General features: G+C 27.9%; 1 protein-coding gene across 2 annotated transcripts in view; it reads left to right on the top strand.

The window, feature by feature from the left end:
• LOC107438641 (uncharacterized) overlaps window positions 1–14,968 on the top strand; it is a 583,728-nt gene that overhangs the window by 151,613 nt on the left and 417,147 nt on the right. For both annotated transcript variants that reach the window (XM_071182379.2, XM_071182380.2), the window contains exon 2: window positions 6,386–6,455. The gene's annotated coding sequence lies outside the window, so the exon portion shown is untranslated. The remainder of the gene's footprint in view (window positions 1–6,385; window positions 6,456–14,968) is intronic.

The following is a 14,968-nucleotide window of genomic DNA, read 5'->3' as shown; positions in this document are numbered from 1 at the left end:
GCCACTGGGAAGTAAAAACTATCGCACCACCTCTGCCCTAATGACCGACGACAACATTGTAAATTATGTATCATTGCTAACTTATGACCCTATTATAGAACTGCTCTTAAAAGAAGGACGTTTGCACTTTCAGGTAAAAAATTTTTATGAAGGACGATAGAAAAACGTAACAAATTTTTGCAGGGTCGAAATTATCAATTAGTATGGCACAGTTTGTTTTTCTGAATAATTGCTGTTGAAAAAATAATTTCCACAAACTTACAACCCACTTCCAGAACCGTTAAAGAAGTACTTTGGCATTACTTGGTTAAAGTTTTCATGACTGAAGAGATAAAAAAATATAGCGAATTCCAGTGAATATAGCAAATTCAAAAGATATAGCCATATATGGCAAGTTGCAATAAATATAGCAAATTCAATAGATATAGCCAAATATTTCAAGTTGCAATAAATATAGCAAATTCAATAGATATAGCCAAATATGGCAAGTTGCAATAAATATAGCAAATTCAACGAATATAGTGAATTCAATAAATATAGCAAATTCAATGAATATAATGAATTCAATAAATATAGCAAATTCCAATGAATATAGCAAAATACAGCAAATTCAATGAATATAGCAAAATATAGCAAATTCCAATGACTCATAAATTCCATAGATATAGCAAAATATGACAAGTTAAAATGAATATAGAAAATTCAATGGATATCGCGAATTCAATGAATAAAGTAAAATATAGCAAATTCCAATAAAAATAGTAAAATGTAGCAAATTTCAATGAATAAAGCAAGTTCAATAAATCTAGTAAAATATAGCAAATTTCAATGAATCTAGCAAAATATAATAATCTTCAATGAATATAGCAAATTCAATGAATATAGCAAAATATAGCAAATTCCACTCAATATAGCAAAATATAGCAAATTCCAATAAAGTAAAAAAGGTAAACTATATTTAATTTTTACTAGGTCAAAATTATCAATGACTGTACTAATTTTTTTTTTTAGAATATGGTTTGCATAAATTTAGGAGAAAAAAAAATCTGATAGCTTGTAATACATTTTCAGAACTGTTTTAAAAATCAACAGTGATCAGTTACGGATTAAATCTAAAGTGATGGAAGAAAAAAAAGAAAAAATTCAAATTGCTCATTTTTACTGGATCAAAATTATCATTGAATATTGCACCATTTTTTTTTTGTCAATAAATAATTATGTAATTTAGGTCCAAAGAACGTTTTCCAAAGACAGAAGTCCATTTTACAACCGTTTCTAAAAAGGAACATTGGACAATTATGAAGAAAAAGAAAAAAAGTACAAATCTTCACAAAATTCAGTGAATCTTATTTTTTTAAATTTATTATTATTATTTTTTTCCACCAGTAGAATTCATTTCTTTTTTTAAAATTTCACCTGTCCAAGAAAGTGGACCCATTTTGAAAAACCAAGCACTGAACAGAACAACGGGTCCATTGTGCAATTGTCTCTCTAGAACGGACAATGTTTAACGGAGCAAGGTCATACCTTCAATTGCTATTGTATTCCTGTCCTTTCCCTCTATTTTTTTCATTACCGTTATGCGTCAAAAACTTCTACTAGGTAATTAGAATTCGTTACACTTACCAAGCCCACAATAAATCAATACAACGTTTAGAAAGGAGTAATGCAATACAATGTAGTTTTGCATAATGGAATATCACAAACTGATGGGATTTCTGTCAAATTTCATTTAGGCTTAGTTGTAATTTTTACATTTTGTGATTATTAGGTTAAATCTATTAGAGTTTATATTATGTTCGATAATTTGTTTTTAAATGGGAGCTCAGATAAACAATTGTCAATTATAAGATAACGTTATGGGGTGAATGTTATATTAAATTATAAAGGATAAGATTTAGAACAATAAATAAATGAAAAATATGGGTTATTTATTTTAACGATTGAAGGCAAGCACTTATCAACGTGAATTGGTGTTTCGAAAGGAATGTTTTATTTTGATAATGGAGCTTAATGTTTAGATAAATTATCTGGCAAAATTGTTTTTTAGAAGCATGTCTAGTTAAATTAACTGAAAACAAATTATCTTGTGTGGGTGGGGTACACATTTTAAATGATATCATTTTGACTAGCCTCATGTATTTTTGTAAAATTCGTTGAAATTTTTTTGTTTTGTTTTGTATTACGTTACAATGTTTCTTAAGTCTTGAAAAAAAAATTGTATTTTAAATAAAATAAAATCAAAAGTAAGAACCTCAATTTTTTGTCCACAAAATAAAAAAAATTGATGTTCTTTTTTTTACTAAAATTTTATTATTTATATGTTTTTGAAATCTTAAACTTATTTTTATCATTCGAATATTGATATTTAGATAAATCTTGTTTTTTCTTATTATTTATATTAGCACATAAAAATGCAGATTATTTATAAAAAGAAATGACATGGTAAATAAATCTAAATTTTTTTTATTATGTATTGTTACGGATAAAAATGCAGATTATTTTGAAAAGAAAAAGGACTAACATTGTTGGATATTAAATTATGCAATGTTTTTATTACACATTGTTGCATGCAAAAAGGGAGATTATTTGTAAAAATGAGTGATAATGTATATTAAACTACATACTTTTTAGTATATATTGTTACGGCTACAAATGCATGTAGTTAATAAAATGAAGGATATTGTTGTACAATAAACTATATAAGACTAAGAGGTAGCTCTAAATTTTTATAAAACAATAAGAAAAAAGTTAATTTTTATTTCTTAACAAATTTTAAATGCATAATAATTTTCTTTTAACAATTTTAAGAATTTTACTGGATTTAGCTGTTCTGTTTTTTGATTGATTATTCTTTTTCAAATTGTTCAGGGTTAAAAGTGCTAAAATTGCGTCATAATCGTTTTTATTTAAAACTATAATTTAAACAAGTAATTCATCAAATGTACTTCGCAAAATTCGATTTCTACAAGATTTCTAGGTTGTCTGTCACATGACTGTCAAATATTCAGAAATAAAGATCCATCTAATCAAGATTTCTATTAATAGACGATAACGCAAAATTCGATCATTTTAAAATATTAGCTACTGGCAAGTTATGAAGTTTAGAAAATATTTAAGAATCGGTATAAGTTACGCCAAATTTAATTTTCAAGCTTATTTTGCCTGCTTAATCAGAAGATTACACTTATTTTGCCTACTCAATGAAAATAGTATTAATCTTATTTTGCCTGCTTAATCAGAATATTATTAAACTTATTTTACTTACTTAATCAGAATATAAAATTTATTTCGCTTTACTTTATCTGAAATAATTATTACTACATTTGTTGCTGTAACCCCCCACACACATACTGGCATGAATAATAAATGAAACATAAATTTAATAACTCATTATTTGCACTTATTATTAAATAAAAAGATAAGAATTGTTTTCAATTTTATTTGTATCATATTTTAATTTGAATGAAAATAATTTGTATCTCATAACAACATGCATAAAAAAATTTATTTATTCCACCATATTATATTCAATATGAAATAAGTATAAATAGTATCACCATTATTATATTGAAAGCCGCAAAAGTTCAGAGGTTAAAGCATTGATATATTATTGCGAAGAACTTGGGTCCGATCCCTGGTGGAGGCTTGAAGTCCAAGCAGTTGATAAGTTCCAGCTTGTCTGGGAAGTAAATGCGGTCAATGAGCAGTGCTGTCCACCATCATGGCGTTGGTCACGAAATTGAGGAGCCTTAATCTCTATTATCCTCCTATACTACTACTTCAGTAATACTTTAAGATTACTTAACATATAAAATATACAGAGTATTTCGCAGTAACATGGCTGATGTGGAAATGCAAAGCAGGCGTAAAAAAAGAAAAGGAAAACTGCAAAGAAATGCGGCAGCGAAGGCTAAACGGAACCGCTAGGAGGGCTTCCCAAGCAGTTTACAAGGAAATTAAACAAAATTGTTCAGCACCATTTTATATTTACTTTATTTCCACTCATTTACATTAAAATTTTGGCCTGACTCTTGGAGGCAAGCATTTAATCAACGTGGCATAAAATAGCGAGCATTCTCAAACACATCAGATCAAACAAACACATATAACTATCTCGAATACCTTCTGCTCTCAGAACTTAGTTTGGCCAAAACTTTGAACATTTTCTGCATTAATATTGGTTGCATACGTGTAACGTGGGAGGAAATACGAAAAAAAAAGATGTTGGAATATTTTTTGTTTGTATTTATAACGTATATTTTGCTACCATTTCTAGCCGTTTCGGAAATCGTTCGCGACTCCATGTTTCTGAATGATATATATATTTTTTGTATTTGTATACCTGGCTTTACTTTTTCATTTTGGTTACAAGTTTTTGAAGTACACTCAATGACATAAGGCAGTGTTTTTTAACCTTTTTCGTATAATGGATCCCTTTTAAAAAATTTTAAGAAGTCACGGGCCACTCCCCTGCGAAAAAAATAATTACAAAAAACATCAATTATTAGAAAACATTTAATATTATTATTTTAATAGTATGCAAAATTTTTAAAATTAAAATTCTTAATATGAAGGTTGTTACTGCTTTTCCTTAATTAATAAATTGAATTGAAGGAAGGTTTTCGACAAAGCAACGCGCATATCATGTTCAACATTCAATCGATTTCGATGTTCTGTTTTTATTGTCACAAGTGTGGATAATCCCGCTTAGAAATATCAAATAATATTAAATCAAGTAATGATTAAAAAATATTTGACATGGATATTAGAGGCCTGTGTGCTGTCCGCGCTGAATTTGTGGTATCTCGATCACGGGGTGGCTTGCCGCTCACAAATCAACTAGTTTCAAATATGTATAAATTTCACCTTTTAGAAAAAGAAGATAAATGTTATTTAAATATTATTGATCCAAACGCTTTAAAAATTCGGAGTATTATGCGTACCCCCAAAATATGACCCATGGACCCCTCAGGGGTCCATGAACCATAGGTTAAGAAACCCTGACATAGGGGTAATACATTAAAAGCGAATAATTGCCACTAAAAAAATGATATTTTCCACTATGATACAGATATTTTATAGTTCATCATCATCGCAGACAAAAGAACTTTTGAGTTGAGAGAGTTTACTTATACATCGAACTTATAGGTGAACAAATGCGCACCTATATAGGCGAATATTATACAACTTTAACAAATATTTTTCGTTTTGAAAAATATATTTTCAAGGATGAAAAAATTCTCCATCCAAAAGAGATATTTTCTGATATGAAATGGATTATTTTGATTATGAAATGAGACATTTTCATTGAATTTTATTATCGAAGACATTTAATTTTCATTTTTTTGCCATCACAGATGATAGAACGTGTGTGAATATACTTTATTTGCTTCATAGCTCTATTATGTATCCATATCTTTCAAGATTAAGATACTAACATCATAGATTTTGTTAAATTTTATTAATATGTATATTTATTTATCACATCTTCATAAGTCAGGTAAAACAGAAAATAAGCACAAAGATAGTTCGTTAGAAACAAATTTACATTGTAAAATATTCAAATTAATGTTTATATTGTACTAAGCAAAAATAATCTTTTATTGTGGAGAACATGAATTTATGAATGAAGTTTTTCTGAAATTAAACTAGTTAAATCAATCATATATTTATTATTTCTCACTCACAAGCATAGAGCGAAACAAAATCAAAAGGCAACAATTTTTCAATAAAAATTTATGAAAATTCATTTTTCAAGGGTACAAAAATAAGAATTCTTAAATATATAAGACAATTAAATGTTTATTTATTTATCATTGTTATTATTTTAAAATTTTAAAGCGTAAATCGATTAGTATTTTTGACATAAAATCTACCAGAGGTTGTAATTAAAAGCATTGTTGTTCTTTGTTTATTCACAAGATGGCAGCACAAAGATTATTTTTGTAGAAGCTATGTTTGAAAAAGAAACCGAAATTCTTCCTCGTTTCTTCATTTTTCTATTTAAAAAAATTATAAATTTAAACTAATTTTGAAAATTAAACCGTATTTAGTAAGATTTATCTTTGAAGAATTGAATGTGGAAGAAGTGTTTGTTTTAGCGTTTTTTGTTTGTTTCTTTTTTTTAAAAGTATATTATTCTAATACCATTATTTGCTGCAGCGAAAGGAAAATCGAGGAGCAGCGGCCGTTTCTCTACAAGTATTCGGAGAGCTCAAATAGTCTATTTTCATATTTTTAAATATTTACATCTGGGACCAAAAACTTTATTTTTTTAGTTTTAAAGTCATTTCTTAGACTGCCTAAAGAATTAAAATAATAGTTCAAACATTTAAACAAAATTCAAAAATAATAATAGTAACTTAGCTTTTTATTATTTTAGGTACCGATGCTGGGAAAAGTGGTATGATTCCATCAACAATTGTATGAAGAAGAAAATGGCATCCATGCAGGTTAGAACTTTTAACTTTAAGAAGAATTTTAAAATGTTCTATTTGACATTAGCTTTTTCAAATACGAAGATTTTGAGCTTGTCGAAAATTATAAACTTTTTAATTCTAACATTTTAAACTGTGATATATTTTTATTGTTGTATACTTTTATCCGTGCACTTTTTTTCTGAAAAGTACTTGCTGGTTATAGCAGGTTAAGTTCAAAAATAATATTAAAGTAATATAAAATATAGAATTCGTTTGAAAAAATATAAAATTTAGCATTTGAAAGAAAAACTTACATTTTTGCTAACTAATATTTTCATACAAATTTATAGTACTGTTTTACATTATTATTAAAAGCTCGTTCATAGTTAAGAATGTTAAATTTTTTTTCCCGCTGGAATTTTGTTTTCATGAGCCTTTAGGGTTGAAGTTATTTTCTAATAAGGCGATAGGCTACATTTTAGTCAGAATTTTTTTTGTGATTCATTTTTTTATTAGTTAATTTTTAACAAAAGTGTACTTCGATGACCAATTTAAAATTCAAGACAAGTTCTTAGAACTCAGAACAAGTCCTTAGAACAAGAACTCGAGAGAAAAATCCTCGTTTTCTTTTACTTTTTTACTGAGATTTAAAATAACTTTATAAAAGTTAAGTCAGTATAAAATACAAAAAACAATCAATGAAAGAAACTTTACCAATTAATAAAAAAAATCTATTGTAACTATTTTATTTGATTCACGAAACTATTGTCACGATTATGAATCAACTGCAAATCTAGCGTTTCTAATCAATATTGTAATAAATCAATAAAATATATGTATTACGTAGTCTAATTAAAAAATTAACTATCTAATATAAGTATTTCTATTAAATCTAAATTTATTGGCACTATTTCAATTACTCTTCAAATCTCTTATTATATTACAAGTAAGCCGTACTATTACAGAACCACAAATCATATCAAACTAATCAATAAGAAATCGAATAATATAATTCCTGTGACCACAAATGTTTTACAACTATCTCAATTAAACTGCAAATCTCTTGACAGTGTTTCAATTACACCACAAATCCATCGTCACTATTACAGCTAAACTTCAAATCTATTGTAACTAATCGTTAAAAAAAATCTATTATAACTATCCAATAAAACCACAAATCTAATGTTATCATTTTGATAAGACACCAAATCTGTTGACATAAGTCTAACTAAACTGAAAATTACTTGACACTCTTACAATTAGAAAGGTAAATCAGTTGGCACTGTTCTATTTAATCTACAAATTAATCGTTACTGAAATTAATTAAAATCTATTGCAGTTATTCCAGTGAATCCGCATATCCAATGTTACTATTTTAATTAAACAGCAAATCTTTTTACACTAGTCTAACAGAACTGCAAATTAGTTGTCATTCTAACAATTAAAAAGGTAAATCAGTTGGCACTGTTCTATTTAATCTACAAATTTATCGTTACTGAAATTAATTAAAATCTATTGTAGTAATTCCAGTGAATCCGCATATCTAATGTTACTATTTTGATTAAACAGCAAATCTTTTTTACACTAGTATAACAAAACAGCAAATTACTTGTTACGCTAACAATTAAAAAGGCAAGTCAGTTGGCACTGTTCTATTTAATCTACAAATTTATCGTTACTATAATTATTAAAATCTATTGTAACCAAGGGCGCCGGCAGGGGGGTGCAAGGAGGTGCACTTGCACCCCCCAGGCAAGTAAAAAAAATGTTTTAATTAAAAAATTTAAAAAAAAATTTATTAAAACATTTTTTATTAAAAACATTTAATAAAAAATTATAAAAGTTTTTTTATTAAAAAATATTTTTAATAAAAAATCATATAAAAAACCCTACAAATTTTTTTTATTAAAAATATTTTTATTCAAAGACAAATAATTAAGTAATTATTGATACATAACATTTAAAAAATTGATTTATCAAACAAGGATTGTAATCGTCTTGTTTGCTGTCCAAATCTGTTTATAACTTTTTCAATGAATTCTGAGTCATCTTTGATTCTTTCAAACTACTTAATCTCTCGTGAGCCATTATAAACCAATTCCATGTTTTTATGCGTAGCATAATAAAAGTGCGTTCAATAGTGCACGTAGTAGCTTCAGTGATGAAATTCGGTGAGAGCAGATTTTTATACACAGTATATTTATATCAATACAATAAATACCAATGTTAAGCGTGCACAAACACGCTAGTATACGAAACTACTGTTTGTAGTTATTTGTGTTTCAAAGACAGTAGCTATGCCAGCGCTATTAATATAATTTCTCGTGGCAAAATTTGCAAATACAAGAGTTTCCCACTTTTTTTAAATATCTTGATAACAATGAAGAAATGTATATTGAAAAAAATTAACAGATGAAAGTATATGTAATAACAATATATATATATATATATATATATATATATATATATATATATATATATATATATATATATATATATATATATATATATATATATATATATATATATATATTTATATATATATATATATATATAATGTTAGAGGGTTGCACCCCCTTTTATGTTATTCTGCCGGCGCCCTTGATTGTAACTATAATAATTTATTACTGAAGAAACTTTAAAAATTTGATTATGTTAAAAATAACTAAAATAAACAGCTCTTCTAAAGGGAATACTGTTGTAAAAACATTATATAACTACTGTAGCTTAGAAGTCCTGATTTTGCAACCACCTTTGGTTTGAACAATGCTTATGTCACTTAAGGATAATGGATTGTCTATAAACAAGAGGTGAAAACAAGTCAGTGAAAACTTACTACCTCGACAAAAACTTGTTAAACATCACCTAATGACTGATTTAAAGACAAAAATCCTTGTTCTTCAACAATGTTTGTTGCCATTTTATAACACTTTTATCTCCTACTTTTATTGTCGGAGAATTGTAAAAATTGTTTCCTTTGTAACTCATGTTGAGATGCTCGCTTTTGTCAGTAGAAAATGGAGTTCGAAAGTTTTTTTTTTTTTTTTTTGAAGAATTTTGTTTTATGATATTGTTTTGTCGATTTTGTGACAAAGTACTAAGTGATGTAGTACTTTTCTAACATCTAAGTTCTGCAGTATAGATACTATATCAGTACTGTAGAATGTAGTACTAATCAGATATCTAAGTACTGTATTATTGCAAAGTACTCTAATAATTTTCTCTAATAAATTGAACATGATGGTAGATTTTGACCTGCATTTGTGCTGCTCAAAGTTCAATTTTTTTAATACTTGATTCGACTTTTTATTAAAGGTTTTTGATTTTCAAATATTTATTTCTGTTAGACAATTGTTTAAAACTATATGTATATGTTTTAATTTTTAGTTATCAAGAAATGATAATAACAGATAGAGTATATTAAGATCATTGTTTGTGCTTTTTGAATTGTTTAAAAATGATAAAAACGGGATTTAAAATAAGCTCCAAGGTTTGGCTTAAATGCTGATGTATGCGTGCTCCTAATTGTTTAAAAATGATAAAAATGGTATTCAGAATAAGCTCAATGTTTGGGTTTAAATGCAGATGTATGCGTGTTAAGAGAATATTTAAACCATTGATGAAGTTTAAAGGCAGATGTTTTTATTTTTATTTTCTATAGTTTCAAAATTATAAAATCAGCATAAAAAATGTGATGAGGTACTTTTCGGTTAGACGGGTGTAAGCAATATATATATATATATATATATATATATATATATATATATATATATATATATATATATATATATATGTAAATTATTAATTATATAATATTATATAATTATATAATATTAAATGTAAATGTTCAGCTTTTAATTGTCTATAAAGAACTAACCACCTTTGGCTACCAGGCTGCTCACCTCTTAAAATTATCCTCTATGACATATACATTTCAATGGTGATAATACTAGTTAGAGAATATTAAGAGGATTGAAATTCAATAAATATATTTGAGTCCTTAATTGTTCAAAAATAATATTACTGGAATAGTTCTACTACTGTTCTGATTCTCCTCGGCTTTGTGAAAAGCTTCTGCAAAAGATGTCACTTTACCGTGGTGAAAGGATTCAAATAAATAGAATTCATTATTTGACAAAAAGCGTGAGTTCCACTTCCAATCATTCAAGATTCAATAAATATTGCTATTTATTTACTTTATTGAGGAATCCAATATAACAAGTATCTCTTGTACTATTCTAGCCGTTAGTAGGAACATAATTTGATCTTAAATCGTGCTTAATTCTGTGATTCAAGTTATTTTTAGTTTTTAAGTTGAGCCAAGTAAGTCAAGTAAAATAAAATTAACAGATATTTTTTAACTATTGTTTTTCTATAATAAAAATTGTTAACTAATGCTAGTGATTAAAAAACTAAACACACTAAACGAAAGTTTTTACCGCGGAATAAAATGTTAGTTATAATAGAGCTCGTTTCTTTTTTGCACCAATCGATTTTTCTGCCTACCAATATGGAAAACCATTGCTGGCTCGATTTCACAAAAAAGTAATGTATGCCCTTCGTGAAATTATCAATTCAAAAGATTTTCTACGAAACTAGATTGTAAGTCTAAATTAGATTTCTTTTAAATGGTGCAGGGTGAACTATACTGTATCATAGAGTCTGGTGCTTCACTGATAGTTAGTTGCACTTTTATTTGTAGAGAACATTATAGTTTGTAAAAATATAGTGTAATAACAAATGAATTTTTGACTCTTAATGAAAAATTGTTGAAAACGATGGACGATTTCTATTAAATAGGTATACTAAATAACGCTCTGAATCTTTCAATTTTTAAGTTTTACTGCGGATTTTTCGAACGACCTGGTTTATGGTTTTAGTAGGATGTCTTTTATTATTAAATAAAAATTTTGTTTTTTAGAAATTGGGACAGTTCTGAAAGAAAAAAAAACAAATAAACTATAACTGTACTTATTAAGATACTGTACGAAAAATAAGATTCTTTTCATTATTTTCAGAATCTTAGAGAACATTTTCACTGAACTGGTTAAACCGTTTTACCTAAATTGCACAGTCAGATTCCCACTTTTTCAATGCATATTTGACATAAATTTTTGTTCCAGTAAAAAAGTTAGAATAACAAATGCAATTAATGTAGTGTTTTATAATAATTCCCACTACAAACAAAAGTCTTATATTTAATTCTACTTAAAAAAAAAGGGGAATGCGAATTTCTCTTCTCTCTGACCTTTAAACAAATTCCAAAATTTTTTACGCGCGCAACTGCATCAATGTTTCGAAAAGAGCTATACTCGTCCACAAAATGATAGTCAAATGAACTGTTAAAAACAAGAGAGTCATTTATGAGTCATTTTGTTGTTTGTGAGTCATAACAAAAAAATTAATACTCAATGTAGCATTAGTCAAATATGTTTTTTTTAAAGTTTTTATCTAAAAATTGAGAACTGAAAACTACGTGGGTGTGGTTCGATTATTTCGTAACAATTCTAGAAAAATATTAAAACATAATCGTTTGAAATTGATAAATTTATTTACTTAAAAAAAAAAATCGAAATTTTTTTATGAGCAATCAATTGTCCTTCGATTTTAAGACAATCGATATATTTTCCCGCCATTTTCAGTACAAGCAAATACTCTATATGTTCGAGTCCTACTCCGCACAACAATGCTCTGAAATCTTAAGACCAGAATTTCAGTTTCGGTGAAGATTTACTGATAAAGACATCATTTTGCAAACACTTGAAACTAGATAAAAACGCTTTGTTTCCTGACAAAAATTTAAAGCCTGTTGTAAAAGAACAGAAGGGTTTTTAGGTCTATTATTTTTCTTACCCCATTGTCTTCGCTTGTTATGGTAACAACTGAATTTGGACTTTGATTCTCTATGTTTTCTTATGTTTATTTTTTATTATCTTTAAAGAGTTATGATTCACTTCGTAAATCAGACGATTCCGCTATCTGTTAAGTAGCGCGTGTGTTTGAAAATTTTAAGAAAATGAGCGCGCGTGTTTTAAGCGCGTGTGTTCAAAAATTTCGGGATTATCTTGTTTTGTTAATTTTGAATAGAAAAATATATGAAAAATAATAAAATAAATCACAATACTGTTTATTGAGTTGGAGTAGAATATGTAATGTAACAAAGGATATCCCAGTAAAACTTAAACAAAGTTTAAAGTGTTCTTGAACGAGAGTACTTCTTGTTTTATCACTGTCGTTCCGTATCGGATTGGTGGATAATCTATGTTTAATTTCGCTGCCTTGTAATTTTGAACTCAACGCAAAACATCAAGGAACGCCTGGTTCAAGATTGAGATTAGAACCAAGATCCGCGCAGTTGCCTGAGCCATCCTGGAAGCATCCTGGATAACGATTGAAAGACGAACCAAGATCCGTGTTCTATTGCTTGTTCTATTACGTCTCACCCACTCTTCATTGCACGGAGAAGAAAGCAAAGAAACTTCCAGCTGTTAGGCAAGGAGTTTTTAACCAGTGATCTGTTTACCACTGGAGATGTTTTACGGTTGTCGTGTAAGATTCGTGCCGCACACGAATCAACTAGCCATATTTGAGATTCGAACCAAGATCATCGTTCTATTGCCTGAGCCATCCCGAATCTTCTTAATGTTATCAAATTAAATTTTATTGTTTATTAATGTAAATTTCCTTTTTCGGATTTTATTACATTTGGATTACATCACTTCCTGAAGCGCACACTGATAGACAATATTGTCCAGTCTATTTGGAAGATTAATTTTTCGCTAAACATTGCAAAAGTTTTATTTAGTTTTATAAACGCTGTTGAACAGCCGGCCTATTATAGTGGCGTAAATGACACCCCCGCTACGGGGGGTGCACAAGCTTTAAAAATGCACTCGCCAGAAAAATAACTCTATAAATTAAAACAATATATTTTTTATTTATAAAATATTTCTAATACACTTTAAATATAATAATAAGCCTTAAGTAAACTTTGAATATAATTATTATAAAATAGTGAATTGTTTACTCGTAATTGTTTAATTCAGTACCTTAATTCTACATTTTCATCATATTTACGATTTTCATCTTCCTAAATTAAAATAAAATGAATAATTATATCCGAATATCTCTTCGCCATATAACTTTTCTGGCAAGTCTAAGATAAGACACACTTATAAATTTTGCAAGGGAGGCTCATCAGAGTCTATGTATGCTACTGTTTGGGCTTACAGCTATTAATGTTCAACTCAGCCTTGTAAACTTGAACCCAACCGAGAAGACAAAGGAACTTCTGGATCAAACATTGGGATAAATTGGCCTTCGCGGAGGACTTCTTGTCTCACCTTTGCATTACACGGAGAAAAACCGCGAAACTTTCCATGTTTATCTTGTCGACAAAGGAATTTTGAACCATGATCCACTGGAAATATTATGCATTGCGCTTAGTGCAAGCTCGGAGCAGAATTTGAGTCGACAAGTCATCGCTGAGATTCGAAGGTGGAATTTTGTAACAAAAGGATTTTTTGGAGTTTTTTATACATGAAATAGCGAATAGCTCAAATCGTGGAATGATTTCGACGCTGATAACTTTTTTTATTTATGGCTTATGTAGTCTGATTTCCTGAAATTAAATTAAATTTATTTATTTATTTTTTAAAATAAAAGGTTGCTTCGCATTAGTACAGAATATTTATTGCAAATAACATAAGAATATTTAGAATTCAAATTAGCAGTCGCTAACTTTCGTGTTTTTACCTTTTAAGAAATGTCCAACAACATTCAATATCATGCTAAAATTGTTTTAAATGAAAACGTAAAAAAATAATAGTTTATATCAAGCAAAGGTTTAATAAATAATTAATAATAATATTTATCGAACATAAGTACTAGTACGACACAACAAAAAGAATGAAAGAAACTATACATCTTTTGCAGCAAAGAATGTAAAGATGCATTGTAAATCTCTTATTCTTATTGTTCCTAAATTGTGCAAATTGCATAATAAAATCACTTGTGTTGCGGCTTTGTCTTGAAATATTTCTATCGTTTTATAACTATAATTCAAAATAAATAAATAAACTCGAATAAAAAAAAACCCCATATTTTTGCTTTATAAATTAAAAAAAGGGGATAAAATTTTCAAAATCGGCAAAAAACTCATTATGGAATTAATATTTATAGTATTATCATTTAACTAAGAGGTCCATCCCCTTCTCGCTTCTCTCGCCAATCCTCGAACTGATTCGCAATTTCGAGCTCGCTGTCCCCGTACGTATGTTAAATTCTTATTTACTTAAGTCTAGCTTGTACATTTTAAAAATTACACAATTTACTATTGTATACGTTCAATCAAAGTGCTTTACGGTTTGGTTTACATATATTTAATAATTAATATTTAATAACCGTCGTGAACAGCCGACATTGTTTCTTGGGTTTACGACTACTAGTCTTCAACTTCGTTGTCTTGTAATTTTAAACCCGATCCAGAAGACAAAGGAACTCCTGGGCCAAGTATTGGGAGAAATCTGCCTTAGTGGAGGACTTTG

This window comes from Parasteatoda tepidariorum, chromosome 4 (genome assembly GCF_982258835.1).
Source record: "Parasteatoda tepidariorum strain Cologne lab strain chromosome 4, Ptep-v5.0, whole genome shotgun sequence".
NCBI lineage: Eukaryota > Metazoa > Arthropoda > Arachnida > Araneae > Theridiidae > Parasteatoda > Parasteatoda tepidariorum.
Note: the sequence above shows the minus strand (reverse complement) of the source record. Positions and strands in the feature narration are given on the sequence as shown.